Source organism: Anomalospiza imberbis, unplaced genomic scaffold (genome assembly GCF_031753505.1).
Source record: "Anomalospiza imberbis isolate Cuckoo-Finch-1a 21T00152 unplaced genomic scaffold, ASM3175350v1 scaffold_47, whole genome shotgun sequence".
In the NCBI taxonomy this organism is placed as follows: Eukaryota; Metazoa; Chordata; class Aves; order Passeriformes; family Viduidae; genus Anomalospiza; species Anomalospiza imberbis.
The window spans coordinates 400345-416582 of NW_027100078.1; the positions used below are offsets into that span (position 1 = coordinate 400345).

At 57.0% G+C, this 16238-nt stretch overlaps 1 long non-coding RNA gene and 2 pseudogenes across 1 annotated transcript; 2 read left to right on the forward strand and 1 right to left on the reverse strand.

The window, feature by feature from the left end:
- LOC137466906 (zinc finger protein 850-like) overlaps positions 1-16238 on the reverse strand; it is an 807951-nt pseudogene that overhangs the window by 346166 nt on the left and 445547 nt on the right.
- Positions 1-16238, forward strand: part of LOC137466908 (zinc finger protein 850-like) — a 743182-nt pseudogene that overhangs the window by 337096 nt on the left and 389848 nt on the right.
- Positions 13748-14695, forward strand: LOC137466912 (uncharacterized). The gene is made up of 3 exons (XR_010995334.1): positions 13748-13876; positions 14132-14281; positions 14515-14695. It is a non-coding gene; the product is annotated as an uncharacterized lncRNA (long non-coding RNA).

Consider the following 16238-nt stretch of genomic DNA (forward strand, 5'->3'; position numbering starts at 1 on the left):
TGGCTCAGGGTGACACAGCTGTCCCCAGTGCCCGGCTCTGGGCAATGCTGTCAGTGCAGCCAGGGAAGGAGCTGCATCTCCCTGCATCCAGTGCCATCAGAAGGACACTTGGAAGTCTCCCTGCAATTTCAGTCCAAGCTGGGAGCTCCAATCCAGGGTGCAAACCTGTCCTAGATAATCGCTGAGTTATAAGATTGATGGGGAAGGGCGGAGGTTTTCTGACACTGAAAATGCTGTTGGGTTGGTGAAATGAGCAATGTGAGTCCTTGGCTACAAATGTGGACCTGGGCTGGGGTGGATCCATCTGCTGTCAGCAGTGCTTGGTGACATTTTAGGGGAAGTGTGGGAAGGTGATCACCCTTCTTCTGAGTGAGGTTAAAGCCCAGAGAAACTCTGTACAGGTCAGAATGACAGACAATCTCCCCTCACTCTCCTCTCATCACTTTGCCTCACAGAACTTGCTCTGTTCTCTCTGGAGGCAGCAGAAATTCTGAGGGTTTCTGATATCCAAGAACACCAGCAGTGATATGGGGGTTCTTAAAACCTCAGAACTCTTGAACACAAAATGGTGTCTGTGTGTGGCACAGAGGAGGGTGTATGGGAAATGGCTTTGATTTTGGTTACAGGTATCTCCTCTAAATCTTCACTGTTCTTTCTCCACGAACAGGTGCCCGAGTGCAGCCACAGCCAATGTCCAACAGCAGCTCCATCAGCCACTTCCTTCTGCTGGCACTGGCAGACACGCGGCAGCTGCAGCTCCTGCACTTCTGCCTCTTCCTGGGCATCTCCCTGGCTGCCCTCCTGGGCAACGGCCTCATCATCAGCGCCGTAGCCTGCAGCCACCACCTGCACACGCCCATGTTCTTCTTCCTGCTCAACCTGGCCCTCAGCGACCTGGGCTCCATCTGCACCACTGTCCCCAAAGCCATGCACAATTCCCTCTGGGACACCAGCACCATCTCCTACTCAGGATGTGCTGCACAGCTCTTTCTGCTTATCTTCTTCATGGGAGCAGAGCTTTTTCTCCTGACCATCATGTGCTACGACCGCTACGTGTCCATCTGCAAACCCCTGCACTACGGGACCCTCCTGGGCAGCAGAGCTTGTGCCCACATGGCAGCAGCTGCCTGGGCCAGTGCCTTTCTCAATGCTCTGCTGAACACAGCCAATACATTTTCCCTGCCCCTGTGCCATGGCAATGCCCTGGGCCAGTTCTTCTGTGAAATCCCACAGATCCTCAAGCTCTCCTGCTCCAAATCTTACCTCAGGGAACTTGGGCTCATTGCAGTTAGTGCCAGTTTGGCATTTGGCTGTTTTGTGTTCATTGTTTTCTCCTATGTGCAGATCTTCAGGGCTGTGCTGAGGATCCCCTCTGAGCAGGGACGGCACAAAGCCTTTTCCACCTGCCTCCCTCACCTGGCCGTGGTCTCTCTATTCATCAGCAGTGCAGTGTTTTCTCACCTGAAGCCCCCCTCCATCTCCTCCCCATCCCTGGATCTGGCCCTGTCAGTTCTGTACTCGGTGGTGCCTCCAGCCCTGAACCCCCTCATCTACAGCCTGAGGAACCAGGAGCTCAAGGCTGCAGTGTGGACGCTGATGACTGGGTGCTTTCAGGAACATTAAACTGCTGGCCAATTTCTGCAAATCACTTGTAATAAAAGTAATTTTTGATACTTCTGGTTGGTTTGGTTGTGGGTTGTTTTTTTCCTTTGCCTTAGTTTTTAATATTGACCACAACGAAATGCCATTGTTCTTGCCATTTCTCCTTTTGTTTCTCTACACCTCCCCTGTGGCCACAGACTGTACCAATGAGGGGCTGTGCTCATGGTGGCTTTAAAGGAACTCAAGGATGTCCCAGCAAAGTTTTCTGCAGAGATGCCCTTTTGTTGCCTTCTCTGGAGCTGCAGCAGCAATGTCTGTGTGCAGAGCTGGGGCAGATCAGTGCTGGCACAGCAGCTGTGCCCAGCAGCAGCAGCACTTGGTGTTGCCAGTGCTGCTCCCGTGGCCCTGCCCCGCTGCCCTGGTGGCCCTGGTGTTGCTGCAGGGCCTGAGTGCTCTCGGGGCCGGGCACAGTCCTGGGGGTGGCAGTGCCGGGGCTGCAGCAGGGACAGCCCATGGGCACTGCTGGGGCAGCGCTGACGCCTCAGGCCAGGGCCTGGGGGCTCCAGGCTCCTTGCCCAGGCTCTCTCAAGGACACGGCCAGGCCAATGCTCAGCACAGAAAACGCCCGTGAGCAGCCCCAGGCTGGCCGTGGGCAGGCTGGGGGCAAACAGCATGGCTGGTGCTCTGCAAGGGCCCTGGGGGAGACGGGAAGGAGCAGCAGAGCAGGGGCTGATCCATCCCCAGTGCGCTGGACAGCCCAGGGCAGCGTCCCAGAGCGTCCTCATGGAGCTGCCAACAACATCCCCCCTCTGCAGCCCTGGCCTCTCCCCCAGCTCACACAGGTGCCGCGTCCTTGCAGGCACAGCCACGGCAGCACTGGCTCAGGAGCCCCTGTTTGCATTGCACACAGCAGGCGGGAGCACCCCCATGCTGCTGCTGTGGGGACATGAGCCTGAGGGACCACAAATGCCATCAGCCCCTGGGGCCAGGAAGGGCTGGGGGACGCCAGGGAAACCACTCAGCTTTGTCCTGGCCTCTGCAGTCAGCCAGAAAGTTTGTTCCCATCAGCTGGGAGCTTCCTGTCCCACTGCAGACGCTGTTGCTCAGAGCCAGGGCTGCCTGGCAGCGACCCCTAAACTGCCCTGAGCATTTCCTTGGCTTCACCTTTGCTTTCTTTTTCCTTCCCTTGTACATATTTCTTCCTGTTGCCCACTGCTTTTCCCTCCCCTGCAAACAGCCCATCCCTGTTTGCCCTTTCCTCTCTGGCCCCACTCCCCATTCCAGTTCCTGACTTGGCACCATGGGATCGGCCCTTGGGGAGCAGGATCATCCCACAGGTGCTGCAGGAATTGTCTGCAGGCTCCTGCAGTGCCTCGTGCTGCTCCCTTGCCAGAGGCAGCCCAGGCCAGGGGGGCACATCTGGGCTGCTGTGTCTGGCTGTGGGGCTGCCTGTTCTGGGCAGTGAGGAGGGGCTGCAGAGGCTCTGCAGGACTGACAGGATGGGCTTTGGGGCTGTGAGGAGAAGCTGAGGGACCTGGGCTGCTGGAGCTTCTGAAGAGGAGGCCCAGGGCTTCTCCTGCAACTGCTCCAAGGGTGGTTTCAGAGAATCCCAGAATCAGCAAGGCTGGAAAAGACCTTGGAGATCATCAAGTCCAACCTGTGCCCTGACACCGCCTTGTGTCCCCTGAGCCTCCTCTTCTCCAGGATAAACAACGCCAGCTCCCTCAGCCGCTCCTCACAGGACTTGTGCTCCAGACCCCTCACCAGCCTTGTTGCCCTTCTCTGGACATGCTCCAGCCCCTCCATGTCCTTCCTAAGTTGGGGGGCCCACAACTGGACACAGCACTCGAGGTGCTGCCCAACCAGTGCCCAGCACAGGGGAAGAATCACTGCCCTGGTCCTGCTGGCCACACCATTCCTGATCCAGGCCAGGAGCCATTGGCCTTCTTGGCCACCTGGGCACTCTGCTGGCTCATGTCCAGCCTGCTGTCCATCAGTCCCTGCAGGTCCCTTTCTGCCTGGCTGCTGTCCAGCCACTCTGTCCCCAGCCTGTAGCTCTGCAGGGGTTGTTGTGGCCAAAGTGCAGGACCTGGCACATGGCCTTGTTAAACCTCATCTTGTTGGATTTGGTTCCTGGATCCAGCCTGTCCAGGTCCCTGTGAAGAGCCCTCCTAAGCTCCAGCAGATCAACACTCCCCGCCAACTTGGTGTCACCATGGTTCCATGAGGCCCCAGAGTGTCCCAATGGTGTCCATGATTCCATGAGGCCTCCCAGTGTCACAATGTCCCTCTGGTGTCACAAAGTCCCTTGGATCCTTGGGCCCTGCAGTGTCACAATGGATCCTTGGTTCCATGAGGTCTGGCAGGGCAGCAATGCTCTCCTTGGTTCCCGCTGTCTCCCACTCCTCCCACTGTCAGGCTATAGAAGGACACCTGGCTGATGAAGGGGAGTGGGAGTGGGTACCTACTTGAGGAGGTAATAATAAAAATCCCTCCCAACCCCTTCTCCCAAGCCAGGTGCCTCTTCAGATTCGGTATGATTCCCTGGATCTGGAGAGTCAGCCAGATGGTTTAGAAGAAAATTATCTGCCCAGTGAGTCTCCCAATTATGATTCATCTGTGAGACAGATCAGCACCTCTAACATCAAAAAGGAAAGAAGGGTAATCGTGGTGGGTGACTCCCTCCTGAGGAGAACAAAGGGCCCCATATGTCGACCTGAGCCACCCCACAGAGAGGTCTGCTGCCTCCCTGGGGCCCGGGTACGGGATATCACTGACACACTGCCTGGGCTGATTCAGCCCTCTGATTATTGCCCACTGCTGATACCCCAGGCTGGCAGGGATGAGATTGAGAAGGGGAGTGTCTGGGCAATTAAAAGGGACTTTAGGGCATTGGGTCAGGTGGTTAATAGGACAGGGGCACAGACAGTCTTTTCCTCAGTCCCTCTGGAGTCTGAGAAAAACGGTGAAAGCAATAGGAGAGCTCACATTATCAACGAGTGGCTCAAGGGTTGGTGTCATCATCAAAACTTTGGATTCTTTAATCATGGGGCAACTTTTAAAGCACCTGGCCTCCTTGGACCAGACGGGCTCCATCTTTCTGTGAAGGGCAGAAGAATTTTAGCTCATGAACTGGCAGAACTTTTTGAGAGGGCTTTAAACTAGGTCTGAAGGGGAAGGGGGTGCAGCTGGTTTGTCTGGAAGCAGGCTCGTGGGTGGTAAGCCTGAGTTAGGGGTGAAATCAGCAGCCCAGCTGAGGTGCATGTACACCAATGCACACAGCATGGGTAACAAACAAGAAGAGCTGGAGGCCATGGTGCAGCAGCAGAGCTGTGATGTAATTGCCATCACAGAAACAGGGTGGGACGACTCACATGGCTGGAGCGCTGCACTGGATGGCTGCAAGCTCTTCAGGAGAGACAGGAAAGGGAGAAGAGGTGGAGGGGTGGCCCTTTACATTAGGGAGGGTTTTGACACCATAAGTACTGAAATTTATGATGATGGAGTTGAATGTCTATGGGTAAGACTTAGGGGGAAGGCCAACAAGGCTGACATTCTACTGGGAGTCTGTTATCGTCCACCCAACCAGGAAGAAGAGGTGGACAGCTCATTCTATAAGCAGCTAGAGAATGTTTCAGGATCATCAGCCCCTGTTCTTGTAGGCGACTTCAACCTGCTGGACATCTGCTGGGAACTCAATGCAGCTGAAAAGAGGCAGTCCAGGAAATTTTTAGAGTTTGTGGAGGACAATTTTTTGTTGCAGCTGGTGAGTGAGCCCACCAGGAGAGGGACTATGTTGGATCTGTTGTTTGTAAATAGAGATGGGCTGGTGGGAGATGTGGTGGTTGGAGGCCGCTTGGGGCACAGTGATCATGAAATTATAGAATTCTCAATATTTGGAGAAGTCAGGTGGAACACTAATGAGACTTTTACATTGGACTTTGGAGGGCAGACTTTGGCCTACTTAGGAGACTTATTCAGAGAGTTCCTTGGGAAGCAGCCCTTGAAAACAAAGGAGTTCAGGAAAGGTGGACAAGCTTCAAAACAGAGATCTCGAGGGCACAGGAACAGACTGTTCCTGTGTGCCAAAAGATGAGTCGACGAGGCAAACATCTAGCCTGGATGGGCAAGGAGGTTTTGAAGGAACTTAGGAATAAAAAGAGGATGTATCATCTTTGGAAGGAGGGTCAGATCTCTCAGGAAGTATTTAAGGGGCTTTCTAGGGCATGTAGGAAAGAAATTAGGGAGGTCAAAGCTCTGTTCAAACTTAAAATGTCAGCTTCAGTTAAGGCTAATAAAAAATGTTTTTACAAATATATCAATGGTAAAAGGAAGGGTAAGACCAACCTTTGTTCTTGATTAGATGTGGAAGGGAATTTAATAACTGCAGATCAGGAGAAGGCAGAGCTGCTTAACGCCTTTGTTGTCTCAGTTTTTAGTGAGAAGACGATTTGCCTCCAGGACAACTGTCCTCCTGGGCTGGTTGATGGTGTCAGGGAGCTGAGTGGGCCACTGTTATCCGGGAGGAGGCAGTCAGAGAACTGCTGAGCTGCTTGGATGTTCATAAATCCATGGGAGCAGACAGGATCCACCCCAGGGTGATGAGGGAACTGGCAGATGAGCTTGCCAAGCCACTCTCCATCATTTACCAGCAGCCCTGGCTCACTGGTGAGGTCCCAGATGACTGGAAGCTGCCCAGTGTGATGCCCACTCGCAGCAAGGGTGGGAAGGAGGATCCTGGTAATTACAGGCCAGTCAGCCGGAGCTCAGTACCCGATAAAGTCATGGAACAGTTTACACTGAGTGCCATCACACAGCACTTCCAGGATGGCCAGGGTGTCAGACCCAGCCAGCAGGGGTTTAGGAGGGCTAGGTCATGTTTGACCAGCCTGGTCTCCTTCTATGACCAGGTGACACTCCTGGCGGATGCAGGAAAGGCTGTGGATGTGTCTGTTTGGACTCCAGCAAGGCCTTTGACACTGTTGCCCACAGCACACTCCTGGAAAAGCTGCAGCCCACGGCTGGGACAGGAGCACTCTGTGCTGGGTTCAGAACTGGCTGGATGGCCGGCCCAGAGAGTGGTGGTGAGCGGTGCTGCATCCAGCTGGGGACAGTCACCAGTGCTGTCCCTCAGGGCTCTGTGCTGGTCCAGCTCCGTTCAATATTTTCATTGACCACATGGATGAGAGAGGATTGAGTCCTTCATTAGAAAATCTACAGATGACACTGAGCTGGGAGCTTAGTTTCCTACTCCTACCATCTGTTGGAAGGCAGAAGAGCTCTGCAGGGAGAACTGAAAACAGTTGGATGGATGGGCGGATTCCAATAAGATGAAGTTCAATAGGTCCAAGTACCCAGTCCTGCATTTTGGCCAAATAACCCCTTGCAATGCTATAGGCTGGGGACGGCGTGGCTGGACAGTGCCCAGGCAGAAAGGGACCTGGGGGCACTGGTCGACAGCAGGCTGGACATGAGCCAGCAGTGTGCCCTGGTGGCCAAGAAGGCCAATGGCTCCTTGCCTGGACCAGGAATGGTGTGGCCAGCAGGAGCAGGGAGGTCATTCTTCCCCTGTACTGGGCACTGGTGTACTTGGCATTCTTCCCCTGTACTGGCACCGTTCCTCGAGTGCTGTGTCCTGTTCTGGGCCCTCCCACTTAGGAAGGACATGGAGGAGCAGCAGCGTGTCTAGAGAAGGGCAACAAGGCTGGTGAGGGGTCTGTAACACAAGTCCTGTGAGGAATGACTGAGGGAGCTGGAGTTGTTTATCTTGGAGAAGACTCAGAGGTGACCTTATCACTCTCCACACTCCCTGAAAGGTGGTTGCAGTCAGGTGGGGGTCGGTCTCTTTCTCCTCACAGCAACTGACAGGACCAGAGGACACAGTCTTAAGCTGTACGAAGGGAAATTTAGGTTGGATATTAGGAAAAAAGTTTTTTATGGAAAGGGTGATAAAGTACTGGAACTGTCTGTCCAGGGAGGTGGTGGAGTCACCATCCTGGGATGTGTTTAAAAAAAGACTGGATGTAACACTCAGTGCCATGGTTTAGCTGAGGTGGTGTTAGGGCATGGGTTGGACTTGATGACCTTAAAGGTCTCTTCCAACCCAGCAATTCTGTGATTCTGTGATTGTGTGACATCACAGACCAGGTTGTGACATCATACAGTTGGCTGTGACATCACTGGTTTATTATGTGACATCACAGAGCAGGATGTGACATCACAGAGGAGGTTGTGATGTCCCAAAGTCGGCTGTGACATTACAGGCTGGCTGTGTGACATCACAGAACGGGCTCTGAAGCCACAGAGAAGACTCTGCCATCATAGAAAAGGGCTCTGTGACATCACAGAGCAGCTGTGTGATGGCACAGAGAGGGCTGAGACAATACAGAGTGGATTGTGACATCACAGAGCTGACTGTGAAATCACAGAGCAGGCTGCGACATCACAGAGAGGCTGCATAACATCACAAAGGTGGCTGTGACATCATAGAGCTGGCTGTGACATCACCGGGTGTCTATGACATCACAGGCTGGGCTGTGATATCACAGGGCAGATTTTGTGACGTCACAGAGCAGACTGGGACCTCAAAGTGCCAGCTGTGACCTCACAGGACACCTGTATGAAATCACAGGTGGCCTGTTACATCTCAGAGTGGGCTGTGTGACATCACAGGGGTTGTGTGACATCACAGGGGCTGTGTGAGGTCACTGGGGAGGTCACTCCACCCCGGCCCCCCCTCCCAGTTCCCCCAGAGAAGTCCATCGCTGCTCGTGCACAGCGGGGTCCCCTGTCCCCCCGGGTCCCCCCGCCCCCGGCGCCGCAGCCTCCCCCAGAGGATGTTCCACGAGATCGACCCCAGAGCCTGACACGGGGATGGGGGCTGGGGCTGTGGGGTTGGGACAGGGGGACAGGGACCCCCCGGCAGCGTCCCCGTGTCCCCCAGGGCCAGAGCCTGGGCCAGGGCTCCTTCACCCTGTTACCAACGAGGGCTTGAGAGCGATGAAAAAATCCCCAGCAAGGGATCAGCAAAAACCAGATTTAATATTGAGCAACAGCACCACCAAGTTCCTTGGCAAGAGTCACTCTGCTCCTGGAGCCGTTGTGATGGTTGCTCGCCATGGAAACCTGCCCTGGCCCCTTGCTCAGGGCTGCTGTCACTGCCCAGAGCCAGAGGGGATCCCTTGCTGGGGGCTTGTGCCATGGCCACCTGCCCTGTGCCGCGCTGGCCGGTCAGGCGCCGCGGAACCAGCAGCAAACGCCAGGGCCAGGGCCAAAGGCCAGGTCAGCCCGACAGAAAGGGGCAGTGCTGGGCACTGTTTCCATGGCAGCCCTCACTGGGGGTGACACCTGGGTCACCTGTCCTGGCAGTTGCCATGGAAACCCGGCTCATTGGGAATACAAGGGTGGACAGAGGTTTTAGTAGGGCCTGTCACAACGGGACAAAGGGGGGTGGTTTTAAACTAAAGGAAGGGAGGTTCAGATAAGAACAGATAAGGAGGAAATGTTTGATGATGAGGGTGGTGATACACCAGGACAGGTTCCCAGGGAGGTGGTCAGTGCCCCATCCCTGGAAACATTCATGTCCAGCTGGGACAGGGCTCTGAACAACCTGATCTGGTGAAAGATGTCCCTGCTCATGGCGGGGTTTGGATGAGATGAGCACTGCAGAGCTCTTCCCATCCAAACCATTCCAGGACTGCATGGGCAGAAGGGGCTGCTCAGTGCACTCCATCCACTGCCTCGACTCCTCATGGTCTCTGCTGGACCCCACATCCCACAGCCAAACCCAGCCCCTTCTCTGCCTTTCCTCCCCCTGCCCCAGAGGCTGGCACAGCCTGGGGGGCACAGGTGACCTTTGGGCTTTGCAGGGCTCAGGCACAAGGGCCGTGGCAGAGTCAGGGCTGAGGTCACACTCTGTGGGCTGGGGAAGAGCCCAGCCAGAAATGAGCCCTGAGGCAGCAGCTCTGCAGTGCTGGCCACCAGGCCGGCTTGCCAAGGGAGGCTTCTGGCCATGCCCTGCAAGCAGCTGCTGCTGCCAAGGCGCCTTTGGTGCCTCAGGCTCTCCCTGGCACAGCTCCCAGCACGGCACTCTGCCCTTGTGCCCGAGGCCTTCCCTGTGCTGGGGCTGGCCTGGGGCTTTTCCTGCAGCGGGACCTGCCCTGCTCCTGGCACAGGAAAGGCAGTTCCTGCTGGAGCAGGAGGCTCTGCCTGCAATGGGCTCAAACCACTCCCGCAAGGCCCTGTTTGCAAAGCCCCAGTGGGAAATGAAGGAGGGGCGTCACGCTGCCGTTGGGGTGAATAATGCTGAAACCAGCCTGACTCCTCCATCCCAAAGTTCCACATCCTCAGAGGGAGATGAAGCTGTGGCAGGGCTGGAAAAATCCCCAGAGAAAGGAACAACCAAGTGACACCACTGAGAGCTCCTGCAGAGCTGCTGAGCTGGCCCAGCCTGGGCACATCTGACTGACAGGGCAGCACTTCAGACTAGAAAAGCCCCATCCCAAATTTTAATGGCAGTGTCTCCTGACATTTCCCTTCTTGGAGGCTGTGGAGATTCCTCCCTGCAGTGGGGACACCCCCTCAAGGTCACTGCTCCAGGCTGAGCCAGAGATTTGCCCATGGTGGTTGGTCGGGGGCAGTGACATCAATCTCTGCTTAAGAACTGGTTTTTGTTTAATACAATTGCTTCAAAATTGCTTCCTGCTTCAGCCTGAGTGTCCCTGCAAGAACAGGGCATCTTTCAGGCAGTTCCAGAAGCTCAGGGATCTCATTTCATGAGGAATCTGGGATGCAAATGGCCTTGTAAGAAGGACAAAAGCAGAAGCAATGGACTAGAAACAATTAGAAAAAATTACCCTTCTTCCAGACAAAGTCCACCAAGTCATTCCCTGCATTTCTCCTTTTCAAATCCATTCCGTCACCTACTCTCAGAGGTCCAGCCTGTTCTGATGCTTATCATGAACTGACTGTGCTCTTGATTTATACCAGCACTGGAGATGTAGAATCACCCAAACTGAACACAGAAACAAACTCCCTCTGTCCCATTTTCATGTTCTAGATCACTTTCCAGGTGTCCATGGAGATGTGGGAATGATTATCACACAACTCTCCATTTCTGGCTGCGGGCTCTGGAGATTCCTTCTCTGCATTCAGTCAGGCTTGTATTCCCTAACAAGTCCTGGTTCCACCTCCTGTTTCCCAAGGCTGGAACAGTCACAATGAAAACCTCACCAATGGCACAACTCCCCAGCTCTCCAGGAAGAGAAAGGACAAGCTGTCAAGTTCTCCAAACCTTTGTCCTGCTCTGCTGCAAGTCCTGCTGCACTCCCGCTGTGGAAAGCCAAGAGAAGCTGCAGGTGGTGGCACATCTTGTGACAGGAGCTCAACCTGGTTCTCCAGGAAAGGTTCTTGAGAAGAGCAAACAGGACTGTGGAGAAGATTCCCGGAAAACTGAAACAGCTTTCCAGAAGTGAAATGAAAATTGAAAGAAACAGTCCAAGATGTTTTCCTCTATTTATTTCTCTGCTGCCTTTTTCCATCTTGCACTACTTCTCCATCCCATTAATTCCAAATGCATCTCACCTCTAAGATCAGTGACTTAGCGAGTTCTAGACACTAAAGTACCATGACCTAAACAGTCTGCCTTCCAGTATTCACTGGAAAGCAACGCTGGAGCCATAAGTGCAGGGCCAGGACCAGGGAATCCTTCAGCCAGGAAATGTGCCCCGACAGGGTTTGATCCTCAGCGGGGACAATGCACGGCAGCGACCAAGGAGATACCTCTGCCCCCGTGCAGGAGTCCAGACTCTGGGTCTGGCTGAACACGGCAAAGTTCCCGTGTTTGGACAGGCTCAGGGGCTGCCCCCGGGGAGCGGGGGGCTGGGCGTGGGGGTGAGCGGGCAACGGAAAAACGGACACGGGGACAAACGGCCCCGGAGCTTCAGTTGCAGCAGCAGCAGCAGCGGCGGCAACAGCAGCAGCAGCGGCAGCAGTGATTTTGTCGACTTCCGATTCTTACTCCTCTCCCTCTCCTTCTCCCGCTGTCCCGCTCCCTCTCCCGCTGTCCCGCACCGTCTCCCGCTCTCCCTTTCCCGCTGTCCCCTCCTCTCCCAGTCTCTCTCTCCCCATTCCCGGGCCATGCCCCCGGCCCGCCCCCGGCTCTGGGCGGGGCTGCCCCATCCCCGCCCCCGGCCGTCCCGCCGGGGTCTCGCCTCCGCCCGGCTCTGGCCGTGCTGGCGGTGGCGCTTCTGGGCGGGCATCGGTGCCTGGGGCTGGGGCAGCATCGCCTCGCTCTGGCTCCGCCTGGCCCGAGCCTGGCCCCGGCCCCGGCTCCTCCCGGGCCCCGCGGAGGACACACGCTCGGCAGCGCGGCCGCCGCCCCCGAGCCGCCGCTGTCCCGTTGCCGGGAGCGAACGCCTGGGGAGGGCCGGCCCGGGGCGGTCGGGGGGCGGTCGGGGGCCGCTCCTGGCCCCGGGCCGAGCGCTGACAGCCGCGTCCCGCCCGCAGGGAAGGCGCAGCAGGGCCTGAAGGAGCGGTACCGGCTGGGTTCGCTGCTGGGCAGCGGCGGCTTCGGCAGCGTCTTCGCGGCCACGCGGCTCTCGGACGGCGCCCCGGTGAGCGGCGGGGCCAGCGGCGGGCAGAGGAGGAGGGGGTGGAGGAGGAGGGAGAGGAGGGGGAGAAGGAGGGATAGAAGGAAAAGGAGAAGGGAGAGGGGGAGAGGGGGGAGGAGGAGGAGGAGGAGGAGGAGGAGGATGGGGCTGGAGCTGGGGCTGGGGCTGAGGCTGGGCATGGCGGGCAGCGAGCTCAGCCCGCTGCTGCTCTTGGCTTGCAGGTGGCCATCAAAAGGGTGCCAAGGAACCGAGTCCGGCACTGGGGCGAGCTGGTGAGTGAGCGGGGCCAGCGGCAGAAGCCGGGCCGTGCCGGGCGGGGATGAGCCGAGGCCCAGCAGGGTGGGAGCCACCAGGACACCTCGAGGGAGAGCGGGCGTGGGGTCAGCACAGGGCACAGAGAATCCCGTGCTGGGTGAGGGGTTCCTGACCCCCGGCATGGCATCAGCCCCACTGACAGCATTGCGCTCCTCCTGCAGCCCGACGGCACCAGCGCACCCCTGGAGATCGTGCTGCTGGACAAGGTCTCCACTGGATTCCCCGGTGTCGTCCAGCTGCTGGAGTGGCTTGAGCTCCCCAAATACATCTTGATGGTGCTGGAACGCCCGAAGCGGTCTCAGGACCTGCATCATTTCATTCGGGCACGGGGGTTCCTGTCCGAGGAGGTGGCGCGGGATCTGTTCCGCCAGGTGCTGGAGGCCGTGCAGCACTGCACCAGCTGTGGGGTCCTGCACAGGGACATCAAACCACAGAACATCCTGGTGGACCTGGCCACCGGGCAGGCCAAATTGATCGACTTTGGCTGTGGCACCTACCTGCAAGACACAGCCTACACTCGCTTTGCAGGTGAGCCCACGCAGGGGTGTGCTCTCGGGCCTGGCATCTCATGGCCCAACATCTCACAGCCCAAGCTGGGTGTGGCAGCGGGGATTCTCCCTTTTGCTGCCCTTCATGGCACTGAGATTTCAGCTGAGTTGCGATTGAGCAGGGCTGGGTGGGGAGCCAGCTTCCAGCCCTGCTGGCAGCCTTTGCCCACCACACTGGGCAGGACTGAGGCTGGGGCTGGCGCAGCCAGCCTGACAAAAACACGGGTGGGTGGGGGTAGCAGAGAGGGGGGCCGTAACCTGTGTCCCAGCCGGTTTGGTGTGCAGGTGAGAAAGGGCTTGGACTGCTCCACCCACCTGGTTTGTTTTGGATTCATGATGTTTTTTGGGCAGTGCAGGCAGGGAGGATGAAGGCATGGTTTTCCCAAGCACTGGGTGGGTTTTTCCTCCTCATGGTTGGCCCTTGCCAGGATTTCTGCTGCCCTCTTCCAACCCCAGTGGCTTCTTTTCCAACCCCGAGTCTATACACAAGTCCCAGGTGCTGGCGAGAGGGCAGCGGTCACCCCGTGTGCCACTGGGGCAGCCCCCACACGCCCAGGGATGCTGGGGCCAGGCTCTGGGAGCAGCAGCATCCCCCTGATGAACCCCATCTGTATTCCACAGGAACACCGTCATACAGCCCCCCGGAATGGATCCACTTTGGATTTTACTACGGCAAGCCAGCTACCATCTGGTCCCTGGGCATCCTGCTGCACCAGATGGTCTGCGGGGAGCACCCTTTCAGGAGGAGCCAGAACATCAGCTGGGACCATCAGCTCTCGCTGCCACAACGGCTCTCTCAAGGTGGATCCTCATCTCTGGCCACGGGGGCAATGCCAGTGCTGGGAGACAGCAGCAGCTCGTGAGCATCCCGCTCTGGCAGCTGCTGAGGAGGTGGCACGTGTCCCGCTCTCCTGCTCTCCTCCAAAACAGGGAATTGATGGGGAAGTTTAGGCCCAGCTCTGAGCACATCCAGCATGGCCTGGGCACGGGAATAGGGGGACAAAGCCAACAGGAGCCTTCTCCAGCTGACCGGCGGGTTCTGGTTTCTCTGCCCAGAGTGCCAAGATGTGATCAGGCGGTGTTTATCCATGCTGGACTCGGACAGGCCCTCGTTAGAAGAGCTGTTATGTGATCCCTGGCTGCAGGATATTCATCTGCCCTAGAAAAAGGGAGAGAGCCACAGGCACACTTTGATGCAAGGCCCTGGTAAGTTTCAGCTCCACACATGCCTTGGCAATCAGAAGCAAAGGAACCCAGACATTTTGTCCTGCCTGTGTCACTGCCCAGGGGTCATCAGATGGGGACACGCAGCCCTTGTGCTGGAGCTGAGCTGCTCTGCCCAGCACTGGTGGCCACCATCTGAGCTGGTTTTGCTTGTCCTGGTTCCCTGACAGCTCTGGGCCCTGGGCAGAACCCTGACAGCCTGGGCTCACCCCCAGGGAAGGAGAAGGAGCCCCTGGAGAAGCTGTACCAGGTGGGGCTGCTGCTGCTGGGGACAGCGAGGACAACATGAAGGATGACAACCTCTTCCTCCACCTGGCCACCGGCAGCTGAGGATGATGGACTTCGATTCTGGCACCTTCTCCAAAGCCAGGCTCCACAGGAAATTTGCAGGTGAGTCTACACGCAGGGGGATGCTCCCAGATTTGGGCATTGCACAGCCTGGCCAGGAACCAAAGGTTCCCCCTTTGCTGGGGTGGATGCAGCTGATCCTTCAGTCGGCTGCCAGGCTGCTTTTGGCAGGGCTGGGGGATGGGCTGGGGCGATGATGAAATGGGAGTGGGCTCCTGGCCCTGCCAACAGCCCCAGCACCCACCGTGCCCCGGGCTGGGGCTGGGGCTGGGGCAGCCAGCCCGACACAAACAAACCCCCATGGTGGGAGCAGAGGTGGGATTCCAGAACCTGTGCAGGGGCTGCTTTGCTTTGCAGGCAAGGAAGGGCTTGGGCTGCTCCACTGCCCCTGTTTGCTTTGGGGTCACCGTTATTTTGGGGGGCAGTGCAGGGGGGAAGGGAGAAAGCCTGGGCTTCCCTCACCTGTGGGTGGGTTTTTCCCTGGCATGCAGGGGTTGGGCCTTCCTCAAGTCCCTGACAGTAATATGATTTTTGACCTTTTTTCTTATTCCCCTTTTTGTCTGTAATCTATTTTCAATAATTTGTTGTGTGTTTTTCTAGAGGAAGCGTTCTAGCTGGGGTCCTGTCTGGATGAGGAAGTGCTTGGGAGCAGCTGTGGTGTGGATGGGCCGTGCCCTTGGAGAAGGCTGAGGACATGGTTTGGGACCAGCTTTTCTTCCAGCAGGGGATGGTGTCAGGTGGGTCCCGTCTGCTTGGCATGGTGGGATCAGAGCTTTGGGGAGATGGCAGCGAGCACAGGAGCATCCTGCTCTGGGCAGGATGCTGAGGGCTGGATGTGCCGTGGCTGGCTGAAGGCTGGGCACATGTCCTGCCCTCCTGCTCTGCTCCCAAAGGCAGCAGGGATGGGCAGCTCTATGCACAGCTCTGGGCACGGCCAGCATGGCCTGGGCACCGCGGGCGGCTGGGACAAGGGGACAGGAGCCTTCAGCTGACGGGCGCTTTCTGGTTTCTCTCCTTGCAGCCGGGCTCTGCGGGTGCTGAGGCTGCTCTGGGCTCTGCTGGAGCTCAGCAGCAGGCCGCAATCAGCCAAAGAAGAAATGGGGTGACCTGCAGCACAGACCTGCTGGAGCATTTCAGCAACACAGCTCAAGTGTGCAGAGTGTACACCTCCCAGGGAAAACATGCCACCACCCCAAAATAAACTTGTTCAATAGCTTCTGAAATGAAATCAATCTGGGATGACCCCAAATGACATTTTGCAGCTTGCTCAAGCTGTAGCTCAGCCCTTCTCTGAACAGTTCTGTCCCCCACCTGCCTTGTACTTCCCAACTGCTCCCTCTTTTCCCCCAGTGAGTTCCCAGCCCATGGCAGTCTCCATCACATTGTTGCCTTCCTTGGTGCCCCTCACCACGAGGAAGGCTGAGCCCCAGGCTTAGGGACTCATCCTGTCACGGGCTGAGGAGCAGCAATGTCTCAGAGGTCCAGTGGGATTTTAGTGTCATTCAGAGCTGCTCTCCAGCCCTCAGCTCTCCTCACTGCTGAGTTCCCACTCCCTTGTCCTCGTCCTTGTAGCAGGAGGAGCTCTGTGAAT